This window comes from Lathamus discolor, chromosome 1, assembly GCF_037157495.1.
Source record: "Lathamus discolor isolate bLatDis1 chromosome 1, bLatDis1.hap1, whole genome shotgun sequence".
NCBI lineage: Eukaryota > Metazoa > Chordata > Aves > Psittaciformes > Psittacidae > Lathamus > Lathamus discolor.
Window position 1 is genome coordinate 30,239,044 of NC_088884.1, and position 6,926 is coordinate 30,245,969.

Genomic DNA, 6,926 nt, shown 5'->3' on the forward strand with positions numbered 1-6,926 from the left:
TAATCTCTGGCAGCCAAAGATGCAACTGTGCCCTGCAAGAACAACCTCTCCACAGTGAAGGCTCTTGTGGAGATGCATTTGTGTTGGTGTTTGTTAAGGACCATCAGATCTAGTGAACTCCAATGTCCCATAGTAAGTCCTTTTAGCGACAGTGCCCCTTGGTTTAAATAGCACTGTGGAGTGACATTCTTCTGTGGGTTCTGCAGCAGGGGCAATTGCTTAATCATTCACCTGTGATGGGCTTAAGGGTGGCTGATTCCCATGGGGTGGGCTGTCTGAGTTCCTCTGATCACCATCTGGCCTTAGTGTGTATTTGGAGTAGTGGTTAACCAGATACCCACCCCCCCCCCCCCCCGCAGTGTTAGCTGTGACTTACTATCTGATGAAAGTCTAAGCTCCACGACCATCCCTAAAACACTGAACTGTTATCTCCATTTCTAGCTCAGGGCTGAAGAAAGCCAGCATCACTCGTAGAAATATTCTGCCATGAGGAAGGAAGGGGCCTAAGCTCAGACCTTGAGCATGTATGTTACCAGGATGTGAATGCCTGAAGCTGTTTTCCCCTCTGTGCTTTGAAGATCTCTTACAAGGTCTGATGGTCTCGCATCTCTCTCTATTCCCATAAGCCAAGCTGCTTCACTGCAAGACAACCTTTCATTTCTAAGAAACTTTATAGTGCAGTCATCAAGGGTGCATGTTCAAGAGATCCCTGAAGCTGTAAGACCAGACTTTTGGTCAATATTAAGTGTTCAAAATTGTGTAATTATGGAGTTAGCTAAGAAGAGAGGTTACCGTACCCAGGTGGAACAGCCAGAAACACAGAAAAATGGTCTGTGCTGGCCAGTCCAGAACACACCACCAGTTAGCCTTGAGTTCCTGCTGGTAGGCAGAACATCTCAAGACCGACTCAACATACTTAACCCCATAAGGGGCCTCCAAGAGCATCAGAAAACCCTGCCTACCCATAAACACTGCCTACATAAGCAAGTGTAGTGAGTTGGAAACTGAAACTGTCAGCTGCTCATGGAGAGACTCTCTCAAAAGATCTTTTCACCACTAACTCTGACTGATGCTGTTGCCTTCAGAAAGACCCAGACAACATTTCCTGGAAACCTGAAGGAGTGTACTTGACTTTCACTGATCCAGGAAATCATGTTTATTTCCTGGAATGCTGCTGTATGTAATGGCCAGAATTCGCTGCTGTCACTGACTTCCTTGTTCTTTGCTTTAGGGCTATTCAGTTGAATTCATGTAGTTGTCCAGACTGTAGGCATCTACACCTCAGCAAATGGTCCCAGAGTCCCTTCAGTCAATACTAACCTAGTCAATAAAGCCAGTATCATGATTCATCCTATCCTGAAGTAGAAGCTTACTTCTTATCTGATTTATTACCTCTCTACATTAATTAATTGCCACTGACTACACTGACTAATCCACAATTGGCTCTAGTGGGACCATAGAAAATTTGCAATATGCGGACACATACAAACCCCATTGAGATTTCCCAGTTTTCATCATAGGCTTTTACTATCCTCTTTCTGCTGTTTTCCTCAGCTCCAGCTGACCTTTCTGCCTCCTCTTCATTCTTCACTCTCCAGCCTCGAGCCTACAGCAGCTCCTGAAGTTGTTTCTGACCCACCTGCATCTCTTAGCATGCACAGGTATCAATGCCCATGCACATACCTGTTTGCCTTAAGGTGATTTCCGTCTGGTTTTAGAATCATAGAATCATTGAATAGTTAGGGTTGGAAAGGACCTTAAGATCATGGACCTTAAGTTCTAACCCCCCTGCCATGGGCAGGGACACCTCACACTAAACCATGCCACCCAAGGCTTTGTTTTGCCGTGTTAATATTAAGTGTGGGGTTTGATGCTCCAGCTTCAGCAGGGCCACAACTGCAGCTGAGAAACACACACGTGGTGCAGCAGCCATTCCTTCTCATACACCTCACAGGTTTTTCTCCTGAGACTGAGGGAAGCATTGAGCCCATGCCATCAGTTCCCAGCCAGTGTTCTACAGGCAGCAAGGCCATCCAAAGCAATCTGTAGGTCCCCTGGAGTCACGTCTTATTTTCTGTGTTTATAACCAAGAATTCTGTGAGGATTTGGGCTACCTGGATTTTTGAGGGTTAACACAGCAGCCTACATTGCAGTATTTGGGTGCTCTTACTTTACATGTATGGTGTTGGCAAATATAGTCCCGTGTATTCAGATATAATGTAGAACAATAAGAAATCAGGCAGAGAGCTCATTATTTCCCTCCTGACCCTTTCATATCCATTTCTATTGACCCATCTTCCTCTGCTCTCCAGCAATTATTCTTTGCCTTCTGACCATATTTGCTCACTCTTTTTCCAATGCAGTTTCCCATTTGATTTCCTTTTACAGAAACATGTATACCCTGACACTGTGGGTAACTGCTGCAATCCCAGCTGTCCAAGCACTGATTTTTCTGTCTCTGAACTTGTGAACCATATTAAAAATTCAGGGGTTATCGCGGTTGTTTCAAGAATTCCTGACAGACAGATGAGCACGATCTCCGAGGAATTAACTCCTCTGTAGTCAGCCTGTCCTGTATTCCCTTGGCACTCCCTGGGCTCGAGAATATTAAAAGTGAAAGAAAGATGGCTCACAGTTAAAGCAGATTAATGAGAGCGCGTGTCTTTTTGGCATGCATGGAAACCACATGCAATTGAATACCAGTACTTTCTCATTAGCACTAAGCAGATCTATTTTGAGATTATTCATCTTGGAGAAACTACATGAATTCCTCCTGTAACACCACAGACAGCCTCCTAAACCCACGAAGGTCTTTCTCACCTTATCACCTGCTTTCATGGCAGACAGCTTTGCAATTACTTTGGATTGGCTCTGAAGAGTGTGGCAGAGGGGTGTATGCCCTTATCAAAGTGTGAACTCTGTGTGCGACTGTTGTATTGGGTTGCAGACAGCTCCTCAGCTGGGGAAGGTGACCGGCACTTAACGACTGTCAGTTAGGTGTCCCTCAGCAGGTAAGGGAGGAGAGTTCTCTCTCCTCTAATGCCTTGCTCCAAAGGGACTCTTAAGTTTCCCCTGGCCTCATAGAGAGCATCAGGAGTGCATCTCGGGGTGGAAGCAGCAGCATCCCATTCTCATGCTTGTGTTCCCCTCTTGCCAGGTGATCACTGGGGAGGCAGGAGAGCTCAAGTCCAGACAGAGCACTAAAAAAGCCCAACTAAGTGCCCAGCAGATGTGCTCAGACCTTGAATGATGACTCAAGGTCGCAGCCTGGTTCCTTGAGAGAACCACCTGCAAGAGCTCTGAGCACACGAGCACTACATCTAGAGCCAGCTGATAACAGACTGAACATGCCAGCTGCATGTGCTTTGCACTGCCTTGTGGTTTGCTGAGATTACGGCTTTTCTCAGGGAATGGACACACGTTTTTAGGGCAATTCCAGATAAATAGTTCTGTGCCTGCTCTCTCCTGGTGATGACTGAAGAATGAGGAGCTCTTTGCCTCAAGTATTTTCTAGTGATGAGCCTAAATGAGCTCTCTGAGCCCTCTGCAGCTGCCACGGGACTGATAGAGCTAGCTCCAAGACTGGATCAAGCTTGATTTGATTGAGTTGAGGGGAGAAGGAAGGAGAAGCAGAACTGCACAGCTACACTACACTATTACCTACCTGGCTGTGCTTTATTAATAAGTGACCCATCAACTGCACAATCCCCTATAGTCCTGCTTGTTCAGTTAACATTAGCATTTCTGTGCCATATAATCACCTTGGTGACTGCAGTGGAGGCATTCCCTAGGTCTGACTGTACTGGGATGATATTTAAACACAAGGTCAGGTGGGATCTCTGTGGTACTTGGCACAGGAATTGCCAAGGGAATGCTCTTCAGTTTTGTCAACAAAAAAATTGGAGTTTAGTGAAGTGAGTTTATTTTGTCAAACTTGAAACTGTCTTAAACAACCATTTTGATCAGAAAAAATACCACCAATCAAAGCTATGCCTGATTTCTGTGTGTGGCTTGTATCAAGTGCTTGAAAAATGATTGGTTTTTCAGCTGTAAATTAATTGGAGGCATAGGATAGATTTGCAATGTTGATTAGCGCAGAGGCAGCAGGTGCCTTTTTGCCCTTGCTGCACACTGCTCTGTTATCTGCAGTGGTTCAGGCTTTCTGCTGTTTCTATAGACTGAATTCACACTGCCTTACACCACAGAAGCAGGATTGTCTCAAGAAGGGAGTGTGGAGAGAAGCCATCCTGTATTGCTCACAATGGGGATGGACACAGGCGCTTGTGGGAGGTGGGAACATATCTGGGGCTCCAGGTTTTCATGCAATGAGGGTGTTTCAACCCCGCTTCACTGTGCCCTGTGCAACTCCATCTTCACTATTATAACTGCCAGGTAAATGTAGGAAAACAGTGGTGAGTGTGAATCTTCACTTTTTTTTGCTATACTGGCATTATTCAGTACTGTGAGTTAAATCTGGTTTGTTTGATGATTACAGCTGCAGACGCCTTACCAGTTTCTGTTTAGATTTACTTTCAGTCATAATGGATATCTTGGATGACAGGGGTCCCAGAGTATGGCATGTTTGAGCTTTCTGTTAATAAAGAACAAAAGCAGAAAGGAAACAAACAGCAGAGACACAAACCCAGGACAGGGCAAGGGAGACACCAGCAACTGTACTAGGCCAAGCTGTGAGGAGATGTAAGAAAGTCAGTCCTTGTATGCAGCCACCCCTGTTGAATAAGGCTCGTGTAGGAGACATTTGCTGAATGTGACTGCTATCCTGGAATCACCTCATATTGCACTTTTAAATCCATCTCCCAGAGTTAAGCTTTCTTATTGTTGTCAGACTGATGAACAGATAGGTGTGCATTGTACTACTAGGCCACCTTTGTGCTGCCTGTGAAATATCAGCAGGCTGCGTCGCTTCCTAAAAGGGGAGGATTTTGAGTTGGCTTGACTTCTCAGGGCTAGATTATTGCAATTCTTTGTTTGCAGGAGTTACCAACTGTGTTATCTCCTGAATGCAGCTGATACAGGATGCAGCAGCTCACAGTCTTTTGGGCACTCAGTTGTTCCAACATAATGTTCCCATTTTAAAGTCTCTGTGCTGACTTCTGGTGAAGTTTTGTGTCAAGTTCAAAGTCCTACTACTAGTATAAAATACGCTGGGTGTTACAGTGGGCATGCTCCCTTTGCTGTCTGGTAACATGTTCTTCATTGCTCAGCAAGATCCTAGTTATCATTACTGTAAGGATATAACAAAGGAGAAAGCATCTGCTCCCTGAAGGGTGCCTGGTCAAGGACCTTCCTCATGCAAAAGGGGATTATAGGAAAAGGAGGAAGCCACAAATAAGAGGGCACAGAGACCCAAATCTAACCAACAACTGATATGGGGGGCAGTGATGGGAGTCAGTCCCACTGGTTGATAAGGATATGTGTCAATCATGTTTATTTCAGTAAGTTTATCTCATTCAGGACCTTGTCAAACAGGATGATAAGGAAAAAGGGGAAGCCATAAGCCAAACAGAGACTCAGACCCTGCAGACAAATGCAGTGGAGAAAAAGACAAAAGCCCAACCTTCATGTGAGCACCCAACAAGGCAGCCTGGTTAAAAGGGGAAAATTATGAAATAGAAGCAATTGCCTGCTGAAGAAATACTGACAGAGAAAGGCCTCCCAGCCTGGGGCCACGAGCCTGGAACCAGAAAAGAGCCTTGAAAAGTGCCGCTGTCCTCTTGGAAGCGCAGCCAGGGTACCTACAAACCAGACACTTGGGGAGAGGCAAGCATGGTCCCTTCTCCCATCTGTGTGATGTACTGATGCTCCCTGCATGTCACATCCATTTCTTATATTCAGTACTGACCCAGCATCTAAAATTGCAACAGCTGAAGTACCATACGGGTACTCATCTATTACTATCCAAAAATCATAGAATCACAGGAAAAAACATCCTCAACCTCAGGCTGCCTCAGCTTGCTCTAACTTTCTGCTTTTGTTTTGTTTTGCTATTCTTTCACCAGTTTAATGATATCAGAAGTTATCAACAGTTAACTCTGAAAGACATGTTTAGAACGGAAGGGTCAAAATTACCCTGCTGTCTTCCCCGCTTCTATCAGCAATTAATTCAGCTTCTGCAGTGTGTTGCCTGGTTTTGTCATAGCTCCTTCATTTGTGCTACTGGTACCCAATGTTTATGAGGCTGTGACATTTAGCTGCTGAAATCAGCCCAAATCGAATGTATTCAGCCAAGTGCAGCAGAGGCTGAGGGCCTATGGGAAGCTCGGAATGACATGCTCAGAGCAGTCCTTCAGACTTTACCATGCGTGAAATACCCTTTTATCAGAGACCTCCATTCCCCTTCCCACACCCTACCAAAATACCTGCAAATATTGAAGTAAATGGCAAGTGACATCTGCAGTGAAGGGAAATGATCCTCCTGTGCCCCCAGTACCACATACCTGATGGAATGGGAGCTGAGCCTTTTCTTTCTGTATTAGATTCTTTTTTAAAAAATTACTGCCTTCTCTTTGTGGGGGAAGTACCAAAGTCATCCTGCCTATTTGCAGGTACTGCTAAGCAACACGGGGCTAACGCTGGCCTGAAGTGAGGCCTGAAAAACTGAACTGTTCTTACTGGAGAAACAGCAAGAAAGCTTGACAGTCACTGAGGATACACTAGGACTGTGTCTTAACACACAGACACAGTGTCTCGGAGATGAACAAACTATTTAATACTCAGAATGATGTTTGAGTTACTCAATTCCTCAGACTACTATAGAAACACAACTAATCTTAGAATCACAGAACAGTTAGGGTTGGAAAGGACCTCAAGATCACCTAGTTCCAACCCCCCTGCCATGGGCAGGGACACCTCACACTAACCATGTCTCCCAAGGCTCTGTCCAACCTGGCCTTGGACACTGCCAT